This window comes from Tachyglossus aculeatus (genome assembly GCF_015852505.1).
Source record: "Tachyglossus aculeatus isolate mTacAcu1 chromosome 12 unlocalized genomic scaffold, mTacAcu1.pri SUPER_6_unloc_1, whole genome shotgun sequence".
Classification (NCBI taxonomy): domain Eukaryota; kingdom Metazoa; phylum Chordata; class Mammalia; order Monotremata; family Tachyglossidae; genus Tachyglossus; species Tachyglossus aculeatus.
In genome coordinates, this window is record NW_024044828.1 from 1113193 (window position 1) to 1125472 (window position 12280).

Below are 12280 nucleotides of genomic sequence, written 5' to 3' on the forward strand. Positions count from 1 at the left end.
AAAGGACCAGTCTCCAGGGGGTCACTTAATTTTGGATCGCCATTTCTGATTTCCACGGATACGGTCCTCCTGTCTGCTCTGGTCCTGCGTTGGGATTGCGTGGGTAGGCCACGGAGAAGAACCGAATCTCGCTTCTAAGACCAGGCACTGGGGTCCTGACCCAAGTTCTATCTTCAGCCTTGGGACTGACCCATCTTTGACTCCTCAAATGAGGTCGGCGGTTGAGCCAAGCTGTCGGGACGGTGTTCCGGAAGCGGCTGCTTAATGATTATCCTAGACGATTACTGCGACATTCCTCTGAGGCGTGGCTGACAACCCTTTGGCCAGAGGGGAGCAAACTGTTAAAACTGCTGTTTCAACGCTTTCTCTGGCATCCTGAGTGACAGGGGGGGTCATTTCTCGAGAGACACTCCTCCTCCAGCTCCTCCTCTTTCCCGCCTCCCCCGACTCGGGTAACTGGTTAACTTGGGTTTGTAGGCCTCTTCGTGCGGGTTTCGCATGACCGGCGGAATGTGCGTCTGGATTCCATGGGGCCAGATTTCGGAAAGGGGAGGGGAGAGGAAGACAGAAGAGAAAAGGATAAGGGTGGGGAGGGGAGGAGAAGAGGGTGGGGTTGGGCCATCCAGGACCAGACAGATGACAGCTCCAGAATTGAGTGGAAGTAGAGAGAGGCCGTGTGTTTAGTCAAGAAAGGAGGGCGTACTTCCTAGGGGTGGGGCAATGGAAGTTCTTTCAACTCGAGGGACCCAAGTGACGCCGTAGCCTCTGTCAGCCTAGCCGCGGGGCTCAATCATCCCCGAGCTGGAAGAGTTCCTGGACAAGCAGGCTGCGTGGTCAGTGGTCAAAGACCGAACGGGAGGCACGATCGGTGGTCACAGACTAGGGGACGGCTAGATGGGTGGTCCCGAGCTGGGTGGGTGTTTCGGTCGGCGGTCGAAGCCGGGGAATGCCGTGACTACAGGGCTGGGGAGGAGGTGAAGGAAAGGGGGCCCCATGTATCCCCAGACAAGACGCTCACCCCCAGCCTCCCCATCAGTGGGGTGAATTGAAGGGAAAATCAGCAGAACCTTAAATTTCACTGGACGGATGGACATCCCTCCTTATGGGGGATGGAGGTGGTTTGGCAAGGTTTGGCCCCAGAGCTCGGGATTCTGACCACTCCTCGAATGAACTGTAATTTATCTTAACGACTGTCTGCCCCTCTAGTCCATTAGCTCTTTGTGGGTGGGAATCATCTATATTTACTACTTTTTTTGTTCCATACTCTCCCACGCACTCAGCACAGTGCTGTGCACACAGTAAGTGCTCAACAATTGAGTATCTGGCCTATAACAGGTCCCAATCAGAGCAGGCCTCCTCAGCCACGGTGGCACTGGATGCCACTGGATGCTGGTTTGGGATGAAGGAAGAGGAGGAAGAGAAGGAGGGGAAGGTGGGAGGGAGGGAGAAGAGGCCGGAAAGGCATCTCCTCCTTCTCCTCACTGGCAGCAACGCTACATGGCTGCCTCCCCTTGCTGGGCACGGCTGACTCCTCGCGGTCCTAGACCCAAGGGAAACCACGTCATTCCCATCTCTGGAGAGAGCTGATACTGCAGGGGGATTCCCGGCTGCCCCTTCTCATCAGTCTCGGGGCAGTGGGGGCCTGGTATCGACTGTTCGGTCCGCACCTCAGCCTAATATTCCAGGTCGGGTGAAGGTTGGCCCTGCCCCTCGCCCTTCCATTGGAAATTTGTCGTTGGGTGGAATCGGCAAATTTGGCTCCAACGTTGAAACCAGGAGGACGGCAGTTATGAAAACCAGTCTGGCAGTCAGGTGGGGAGTCATCAGTTCCCCAGAAACCATTGGGACCAAGCGGAGTCTCAGTCCTGAAACCAGGCTCAGACTGGAAACAGCAACGACCAGAGACAAAGCCCTCAGACCAGGAAGGGTCTTTCACTGGAAAACAGGGCATCAAGTCCTTACCCATCAACCCGGAATGTATAATAATAATAAAAATAATAGCATTTATTAAGCACTTACTATGCGCAAAGCACTGTTCAAAGCGCTGGGGAGGTTACAAGGTGATCAGGTTGTCCCACTTGGGGCTCACAGCCTTCATCCCCGTTTTACAGATGAGGGAACTGAGGCCCAGGGAAGTGAAGTGACTTGCCCAAAGTCACACAGCTGACAATTGGAGGAGCCGGGATTAGAACCCATGACCTCTGACTCCAAAGCCCCGGCTCTTTCCACTGAGCCACACTGCTTCTCAAGGAATTGCAAAGAATTGCATTTGGGGCATTTATTTTAATAAATATATACATTAGAGAAATGTATATTCATTCATTCATTCATTCAATCATTTATTGAGCGCTTACTGTCTGCAGAGCACTGTACTAAGCGCTTGGGAAGTACAAGTTGGCATCATAATGTATATAAGTGTTGTGGGGCTGGGAGGGGGTGATAAATAAAGGGAACAAGTCAGGGCAATGCAGAAGGGAGTTGAAGAAAAGGAAAAGAGAGTTTAGTCAGGGTAGGCCTTTTGAAGGAGATGTGCCTTCAATAAGGTTTTCCGTGTGGGAGATAATTATCTGTTGGAGATGAAGAGGGAGGGATTTCGAGGCCAGAGTTAGGATGTGGGTGAAAGGTTGGTGGTGAGATAAATGAGAGTGAGATGCAGTGAGAAGGTTAGCAGTAAAGGGGCAAAGTGGGTAGACAGATGCATAGTAGAAGAGTAGTGAGATGGAGGGGGCGAGGTTATCGAATGCTTTAAAGCCAATGGTGAGGAGTTTCTGCTTGTGGTAGAGATGGATGGGCAACCACTGGAGGTTCTTGAGGAGTGGGGAAACATGGACTGAGCTTTTTGGAGGAAAAATGATCCAAGCAGGAGAGCGAAGTGTGGACTGGAGTGGGGAGAGACAGGAGGCTGGGAGGTCAGCGGGAGCCTGTTGCGGTAATCAAAGAGGGACAGGATAAGTGCTTGGTTTGAAGTGGGAGCGGTTTGGATGGAGAGGAAAGGGTGGATTTTAGCGGTGTTGTGAAAGTGGAAGCGATAGGATTAGTGGAAGCGATAGGATTTAGTGATGGATTGACTATCGGGTTGAAGGAGAGCGAGGAGTCAAGGATAACTTCCTGGTTACGGGCTTGTGAGCCAGGCAGGATGGTGGTGATGTCTACGGTGATGGGAAAGTCAGGGGAAGGACAAAGTTTGGGTGGGAAGATAAGGACTTTTGTTTTGGACGTGTTAAATTTGTGTTGACCGCAGGACAGCCAAGAAGAGATGTCTCGAAGCCAGGAGGAATACACGGCAACAGCGGCACAGATCCTCGCTCTTCCTCCTCCTCTGGGATCGCGCTCCGATTTCCAGGGAATCTGGGGAGCCACTCAGCCGCTGCCCAGCCCCAGCCCCCAGCCTGAATCAGGGGCAGGAGCCGGCTCCAGGAAAGGCCGACCGGATGGGTCCTTCTCCCCCTTGTCGGACTTCCCTGCTCTGAGGCCAAGGGAATGATCATCTGCATATGTCTCGGGGGACACGTGTGAATGTGTGATTGTGTGTGTGTTTGTGTGCACGCATGCACACGGGACGGCACGTCTGTTCTCACCGCCTCTCCCTCCTGTCCTCGTCTGTCCCGACCCCCTAGACGCCGCAGAGGTCAGAAGGGAAAGGAGGAACTCTGGGGAGATTCATTCCTTCATTCAATCACATTTATTGAGCTCTTACTGTGTGCAGCGCACTGTACTAAGCGCTTGGGAAGTACAAGTCAGCGACCTATAGAGACGGTCCCTACCCGACAACGGGCTCCCGGTCTAGAAGGGGGAGACAGATGACAAAACAAAACATGTGGACAGGTGTCAAGTCGTCAGAACAAACAGAATTAAAGCTAGATGCACAGCATTCACAAAATAAATAGAAAATATGGACAAGTAAAATAAATAGAGTCATAAATCTGTAGATACAGGTGCCGTGGGGAGGGGAAGGAGGTAAGGCGGGGGGGATGGGGAGGAGGAGAGGTAAAAGGGGGCTCAGTGTGGGAAGGCCTCCTGGAGGAGGTGAGCTCTCAGTAGGGCTTTGAAGGGAGGAAGAGAGCTAGCTTGGTGGATGTGTGGACGGAGGGCATTCCGGGCCAGGGGGAGGATGTGGGCCGGGGGTCGACGGCGGGATGGGGGAGACTGAGGCCCGGTGAGGAGGTTAGTGGCGGCAGAGGAGCGGAGGGTGCAGGCTGGGCCGGAGAAGGAGAGAAGGGAGGTGAGGGAGGAGGGGGCGAGGTGATGGACAGCCTTGAAGCCGAGAGTGAGGAGTTTTTGCCTGATGCGTAGGTTGACAGGCAGCCACTGGAGATTTTTGAGGAGAGGAGTGACATGCCCAGAGCGTGTCCTCTCAGAGAAGCCGAGTTGGGACAGGTCGCCGTCTCAAGGTGCGTTTCAGAAAGGGGCAGGGGCAGCGTGCCAGCCTCACGCTGAGCTCCTTGGTGGAGTCGGCGGTCCCTGGGTAGGGCAGGGCCGGACCAGGATCCTGGCAGAAGCAGGGAATCCAGGAATCACTCATCATCCATCCTCATTTTGTTCCCCAAGCCCCATCCATCACAGATATGTGTTCTGGGTTGGCCGACCCGGCGAAACCCGTCATTCAGATGCCAACTCCAAAGGAATGCTTTGAGTTCTTTGATGTCTCTCGGGCACGATGGGGCGCTTAACTCTCAGAGCAAACAAGGAGAGGGGGAGAAAGCTCCAGCCCTAATGCGTCCCCAAAAAGGCATCCAGCGCCTAATTACCAGTAGCTTGATGTGTTCTGTGTGGAGAATTAAATCAAGGGTTCCCTCCCAGCCCCTCGGACTCTGCCACCCTGCCCTTCTCAGGGTGAGGCCTTCCGGGCCCTCACAGAGCCCCGGCCTATGTGGAAGAGCATCATAATCCTCCTCCACCTCCCTCTGCCTCTCCTCCTCCTCTTCCTCCTCACCACAGGCTGCTCTCCCGGCCGTACAGAGCTCCGAATCTTCTTTTCCCCGAAGAAGTTCCAAGGAAAACACATCCTAGGCCCCTGGAGGAGCCCTCAATCCTGGGAGGGGAGGAGAGGAGGGTGGGAAGGAAAGGAGAACAGATACAGAGCAAAATCCAAGAGTTGAAAAGTTCAGCGCCTTAATAATAATAATGGCATTTATTAAGCGCTTGCTATGTGCAAAGCACTGTTCTAAGCGCTGGGGAGGTTACAAGGTGATCAGGTTGCCCCACGGGGGGCTCACAGTCTTCATCCCCATTTTACAGATGAGGGAACTGAGACTTGCCCGAAGTTACACAGCTGACAATTGGCGGAGCGGGATTTGAACCCATGACCTCTGACTCCAAAGCCCGGGCTCTTTCCGTTGAGCCACGCTGCTTCTCTAAGCTCTCTTCCGACGACGGCACAGTGAAATGGGCATCCTGGCCGAGCCGGGAAGACCCGGTGGGATGGGAAGACTGACTGAATGAGGGGAGGGAGAGGGAAATTCTATCCATCAATCGATGGTACTCAGTGAGCACTTACTAGACACAGAGCACTGCGCTACAGCCTTGGGAGAGTTGGTACAATTGAGTCAGTAGACCCAATTCCTACCGTCAAATAGGGACCGTCTCTACATGTTGCCAACTCGGACTTCCCAAGCGCTTAGTCCAGTGCTCTGCACACAGTAAGCGCTCAATAAATACGACTGAATGAATGAATGTGAGCCCGTTGTTGGGTAGGGACCGTCTCTAGATGTTGCCAGCTCGGACTTCCCAAGCGCTTAGTCCAGTGCTCTGTGCACAGTAAGCACTCAATAAATACGATTGAATGAATGAATGTGAGCCCGTTGTCGGGTAGGGACTGTCTCTAGATGTTGCCAACTTGGACTTCCCAAAGCGCTTAGTCCAGTGCTCTGCACACAGTAAGCGCTCAATAAATACGATTGAATGAGTGAATGTTGCCAACTCGTACTTCCCAAGCGCTTAGTCCAGTGCTCTGCACACAGTAAGCGCTCCAAAAATACGATCGTGAGCCCACTGTTGGGTAGGGACCGTCTCTATATGTTGCCAACTTGGACTTTCCAAGCGCTTAGTCCAGTGCTCTGCACACAGTAAGCGCTCAATACAGATGATTGATTGATTGATTGATTGATTGATTGATTGATTCATGGATGGGCCATCTCATCATCCACCTGGGCAGCCGTACGGTTCGGCGGTTCATCCCTTTACCATTTGGGCCTCGCTCCTTCCTGGCACCGAGGCCCCTCTGAGGGCAGGCTATGCCTACCGTGTGTCCCCAAGCGCTTGCGTGGCTCAGTGGAAAAAGCCCGGGCTTTGGAGTCAGAGGTCATGGGTTCGAGTCCCGGCTCCGCCACATGTCTGCTGCATGACCTTGGACAAGTCACTTAACTTCTCAGAGTGTCAGTTACCTCATCTGTAAAATGGGGATGATGACTGTAAGCCCCACGTGGGACAACCTGATCACCTTGTATCCCCCCCAGCGCTTAGAACAGTGCTTTGCACATAGTAAGCGCTTAACAAACGCCATTATTATTATTATTATTTCAGTAGCTGGGAGGAGGTGGACTGTTGGTGGCTGCAAACTCTTCCCTGACGCCATTTTCTCCCCCCGTTTCCAGAAGCACGGGGGGCATGAAGAGCGGTAGGAGGATTTAGGCCTTCGACCCCCTGTACGGGGTGGTGGGAGACTCACGTGACCTTGGGCAAGTCACTTCACTTCTCTGTGCCTCAGTTGCCTCATCTGTAAAATGGGCATTAAGATTGTGAGCCCCACATGGGACAACCTGATCACCTTGTATCCTCCCCAGCGCTTAGAACACTGCTTTGCACATAGTAAGCGCTTAACAAATACCAACATTATTAGATCAGTGCTTTGCACATAGTAAGCGCTTAACAAATGTCATTATTATTATTATTATTATTATTATTGGCATGGTCTAGTGATTAGAGCACGGACCTGGGAGCTGGGTTCTAATCCCGGCATTGCCTCTTGTCTGCCGTGAAAACCTTGCTTGTATCCACTCCAGTGCTTAGTACAGGGCCCGGCACGTAGTAAGTACTTAACAAATACCATAATTAGTGCTTTGCACATAGTAAGTGCTTAATAAACACCATCATTATTATTATTATTACAAGCAAATCGAGTTGGACACCGTCCCTGTCCCCTGTGGGGCTCACAGTCTTAATCCCCATTTTACAGTTGAGGGAACTGAGGCACAGAGAAGTGAAGTGACTTGCCCAAGGTCACACAGCAGGCAAGTGGTAGAGCCAGGATTAGACCCCAGGTCTTTCTGACTCCCTGCTCTAACCACTAGGCCAGGCGGCTTCTCAGGATGATAGTAATAATAATAATAATAATAATAATAATAATGGCATTTGTTAAGTGCTTACTATGTGCAAAGCACTGTTCTAAGCGCTGGAGAGGATACAAAATGATCAGTTTTCCCCCATGGGGCTCACAGTCTTAATCCCCATTTTACAGATGAGGGAACTGAGGCACAGAGAAGTGAAGTGACTTGCCCAAAGTCACACAGCTGACAATTGGCGGAGTCAGGATTTGAACCCATGACCTCTGACTCCAAAGCCCGGGCTCTTTCCACTGAGCCATGCTGCTTCTCTGAGGGGGTCTCAACAGGGGGATGGGGGGCATCAGCCAAGGGCGGGGGAGGGAAGAAACAGTCCAAGGGCGGGGGGCGGTGTAATAATAATAATAATGATAGCATTTGTTAAGCGCTTACTACGTGCAAAGCACTGTTCTAAGCGCTGGGGAGGATACAAGATGATCAGTTGTCCCCCGTGGGGCTCCCAGTCTTAATCCCCATTTTACAGATGAGGTCACTGAGACACAGAGAAGTGACTTTTTTAATGGTATTTTTTAAGCGCTTACTATGTGCAAAGCACTGTTCTAAGCGCTGGGGAGGATACAAAGGGATCAGGTTGTCCCATTTGGGGCTCACGGTCTTCATCCCCATTTTACAGATGAGGGAACTGAGGCCCAGAGAAGTTAAGTGACTTGCCCAAAGTCACCCAGCTGACAATTGGCAGACGCGGAATTAGAACCCATGACCTCTGCCTCCCAAGCCCGGTATCAGCCCAGGTGGAGGGGGGCCGTTAGCTTAGTGGGGGGCAAAAATCAACCAGGGTGGGGAAATTCATTCATTCATACATGCATTCATTCAGTCAGTGGTATTTATTGAGCGCTTACTGTGTGCAGAGCACTGTACTAAGCGCTTGGGAAGTACAATTCAGCAACAGAGACAAATCCTGCCCAACAACGGGCCCATTCATTCATTCAATGGTATTTATTGAGCACTTACTGTGTGCAGAGCACTGTACTAAGCGCTTGGGAAGTACAATTCAGCAACAGAGACAAACCCTGCCCAACAACGGGCTCATTCATTTATTCATTCATTCAGCGGTATTTATTGAGCGCTTACTGTGGGCAGAACACTGTACTAAGCGCTTGGGAAGTACAATTCAGGACCAAATAGCGATAAACCCTGTGCAACGGGCTCATTCATTCATTCAATGGTATTTATTGAGCGCTTACTGTGTGCAGAGCACTGTACTAAGCGCTTGGAAAGGGCAATTCAGTAACAAATAGAGATAAACCCTGCCCAACAACGGGCTCATTCATTCAGTGGTATTTATTGAGAGCTTACTGTGTGCAGAGCACTGTACTAAGCGCTTAGAAAGGGCAATTCAGTAACAAATAGAGATAAACCCTGCCCAACAACGGGCTCATTCATTCAATGGTATTTACTGGGCGCTTACTGTGTGCAGAGCACTGTACTAAGTGCTTAGAAAGGACAATTCAGTAACAAATAGAGACAATCCCTGCCCAACAACGGGCTCGCAGTCTAGAAGTGGGGAGGGGGAAGGGTGGAAAATCATTCGTTCCGTCGTATTTATTGGGCGCTTACTGTATGCAGAGCACTGTACTAAGCGGGCTCATTCATTCATTCATTCATTCCTTCGTATTGATTGAGTGCTTACTGTGTGCAGAGCACTGTACTAAGCGCTTGGAAAGTCCAATTCGGCAACAGAGACAAACCCTGCCCAACAACGGGCTCATTCATTCATTCATTCATTCCATCGTATTGATTGAGCGCTTACTGTGTGCAGAGCACTGTACTAAGCGCTTGGAAAGTCCAATTCAGTAACAAATAGAGACAATCCCTGCCCAACAACGGGCTCACAGTCTAGAAGGAGGGAGAGGGAGGTTGGGGGGAGAGCAAGCCGGGTGGAAGGGGGGAAAATCATTCATTCCGTCGTATTTATTGGGCGCTTCCTGTGTGCAGAGCACTGGACTAAGCGCTAGCAAAGTCCAATTCGGCAACAAATAGAGATAAACCCTGGCCTACAACGGGTTCATTCATTCAGTCATTTATTCATTCATTCCATCGCATTGATTGATCACTTACTGTGTGCAGAGCACTGTACTAAGCGCTTGGAAAGTCCAATTCAGTAACAGAGACAATTCCTGCCCAACAACGGGCTCGCAGTCTAGAAGTGGGGAGAGGAAGGTTGGTGGGGAGATCAAACCGGGTAGAAGGGGGGGGAAATCATTCATTCCGTTGTATTTATTGAGCGCTTACTGTGTGCAGAGCACTGGACTAGGCTCTTGGAAAGTACAATTCGGCAACAAATAGAGATAAACCCTGCAACAACGGGCTCATTCATTCATTCATTCAATCGTATTTACTGAGCGCTTACTGTGCGCAGAGCACTGGACTAACCACTTGGGAAGGACAATTCGACAACAGATAGAGATTAAACCCTGCCCAATAACGGGCTCCCAGTCCAGAAGCAGCGGGGCTCAGTGGAAAGAGCCCGGGCTTGGGAGTCGGAGGTCGTGGGTTCCAATCCCGCCTCAGCCACTTAACAGCTGTGTGACCTTGGGCAAGTCACTCCACCTCTCTGGGCCTCAGTTCCCTCATCTGTAAAACGGGGATGAAGACTGTGAGCCCCACGTGGGACAACCTGATCACCTTCTATCTATCTCAGTGCTTAGAACAGTGCTTGGCACATAGTAAGCGCTTAACAAACACCAACGTTATTATTATTATTACATCATGTGCTCGGCGCATAGTAAGGACTTAACAAACCACTCGTCAGCTGTGTGACTTTGGGCCAGTCATTTCACTGCTCTGGGCCTCAGTTCCCTCATCTGTAAAATGGGGATGAAGACTGTGAGCCCCAGGTGGGACCACTTGGTCACCCTGTATCCTCCCCAGCGCTTAACAAATATGAAAATTATTATTATTCGAAGGGGGGCTGGTGGAAAATGATTCATTCCATGGTGCTGATTGAGCGCTTATGTGTGTGCGGAGCACTGGACTAAGCGCTTGGCCCCGGAGGGGGGTGGGGGAAGTTCAACCCGAGTTGGGGGGCATCCCGGGGGGGGGGGGGGTCCCGGGGAGGCGTTACCTAAGAAGCCAAAGGTGAGCAAGTGGAACGGCGGCATCTCCTTGTCCGCCGGCAGCCAGCTGCCCGCCCAACCAAAGTAACCCTCCGAAAACAATAGAGGTGTTTGGGCCCCACGAAAAAATCTGGGATCATGAACCTGCAGGGAGGAATCAATAATAATAATGGCATTTGTTAGGTGCTTACTATGTGCAAAGCACTGTTCTAAGTGCTGGGGGGGGGATACAAATGGATCAGGTTGTCCCACGTGGGGCTCACAGTCATCCCCATTTTACAGATGAGGCAACTGAGGCGCAGAGAAGTTAAGTGACTTGCCCACGGTCACGCAGCTGACAAGTGGCAGAGCTGGGATTCGAACCCATGACCGCAGACTCCCAAGCCTGGGCTCTTTCCACTGAGCCACGCTGCTTCTCTGTATATCTTACGTACACAGCCACTAGAGAAGCAGCGTGGCTCAGTGGAAAGGGCACGGGCTTTGGAGTCAGAGGTCACGGGTTCAAATCCTGGCTCCGCCACTTAGCTGTGTGACTTTGGGCAAGTCACTTCACTTCTCTGGGCCTCAGTTCCCTCATCTGTAAAATGAGGATGAAGACTGGGAGCCCCCCTGCGGGCCAACCTGATCACCTTCTAACCTCCCCAGCGCTTAGAACAGTGCTTTGCATATAGTAAGCGCTTAATAAATGCCATCATCATTATTATTATCCGTAATTTATTTATTTATACTATCAATCAATCATATTTATTGAGCGCTTACTGTGTGCCGAGCACTGTACTAAGCGTTTGGGAAGTACAAGTTGGCAACATATAGAGACAGTCCCTACCCAACAGTGGGCTCACAGTCTAGAAGGGGGAGAGTAAAGTACAAGTAAAATAAATAAATAAGTGCTCAATAAATACCACCGATTGATTGACTGAGTGATTGATTCTAATAGAAGAGACGCAATCTCCACAGTCCTCTTTATCTTTCTCTCCTCCCCCCCGTTCTTCTCCATTCCTCCTCTCCTTTCGTTCCTCTCCCAACTCCTTCTAATCTTCTTCTTCCTTCTCATTTTCCTCCCTCGGCGCTCTCCCCATCCCTTCTCTTCTGGATTTCCCCCGGGACACCCAGGCCCCTCCGCTGTGTCTCAAAAATGCCAATTAAACCAAGACTCACAGTAGCTGTCAGACACTTCTCTTTCTCCATTTTATCTTTCAAGTCCGCCAGCATTAGTTTTTGTTCACGGTCTTGTGTTTTCACGGCTTAAAGACATTAAGGGGTGGAGGAAGGTTTCAGTTAGGTTAAATAACTCCGCTTCCATGTTGGCTGGAAGCTGACATTCCTGATTCCAAAGCAAACACAGACCTCACCTACTTGGCCTAGAGAACTAGTTTCGGAACACGCTGGGAAAGAACAGGAAGACCTGAATTGGGTTACGTGACCATTCGGGCAATCGTATTTATTCAGCACCTACTGTGTGCCAAAATACCAGGCAGTAAGTGCTTCGGAGAGTTAGAAGACAAGCACCCTGCCCTCGAAGAACAATCTAGAAAAGGGAGACAAAGAGAGGAGGGCTTGGCACGTAGTAAGCGCTTAACAAATACCATCATTCTTATTCTTATTATTATTATTTAGCCCCGACGTGACCAAGGTGTTGGCCATTTGATGGAGAGGAAGGGGTGAATCTAAGAAATGTCATAGAGGAAAAACCTATGGTAATTAGTGGGAGACTAAATATAAGGGTTGAAAGAGATTAAGGAGCCAAAAATCATGCTACATTTGCAGGCTTCAGAGGTGGTGATGGTTTCAGAGAAGCAGCGTGGCTCAGGGGAAAGAGCCTGGGCTTTGGAGTCAGAGGTCGTGGGTTCAAATCCCGGCTCCGCCAATTGTCAGCTGGGTGAC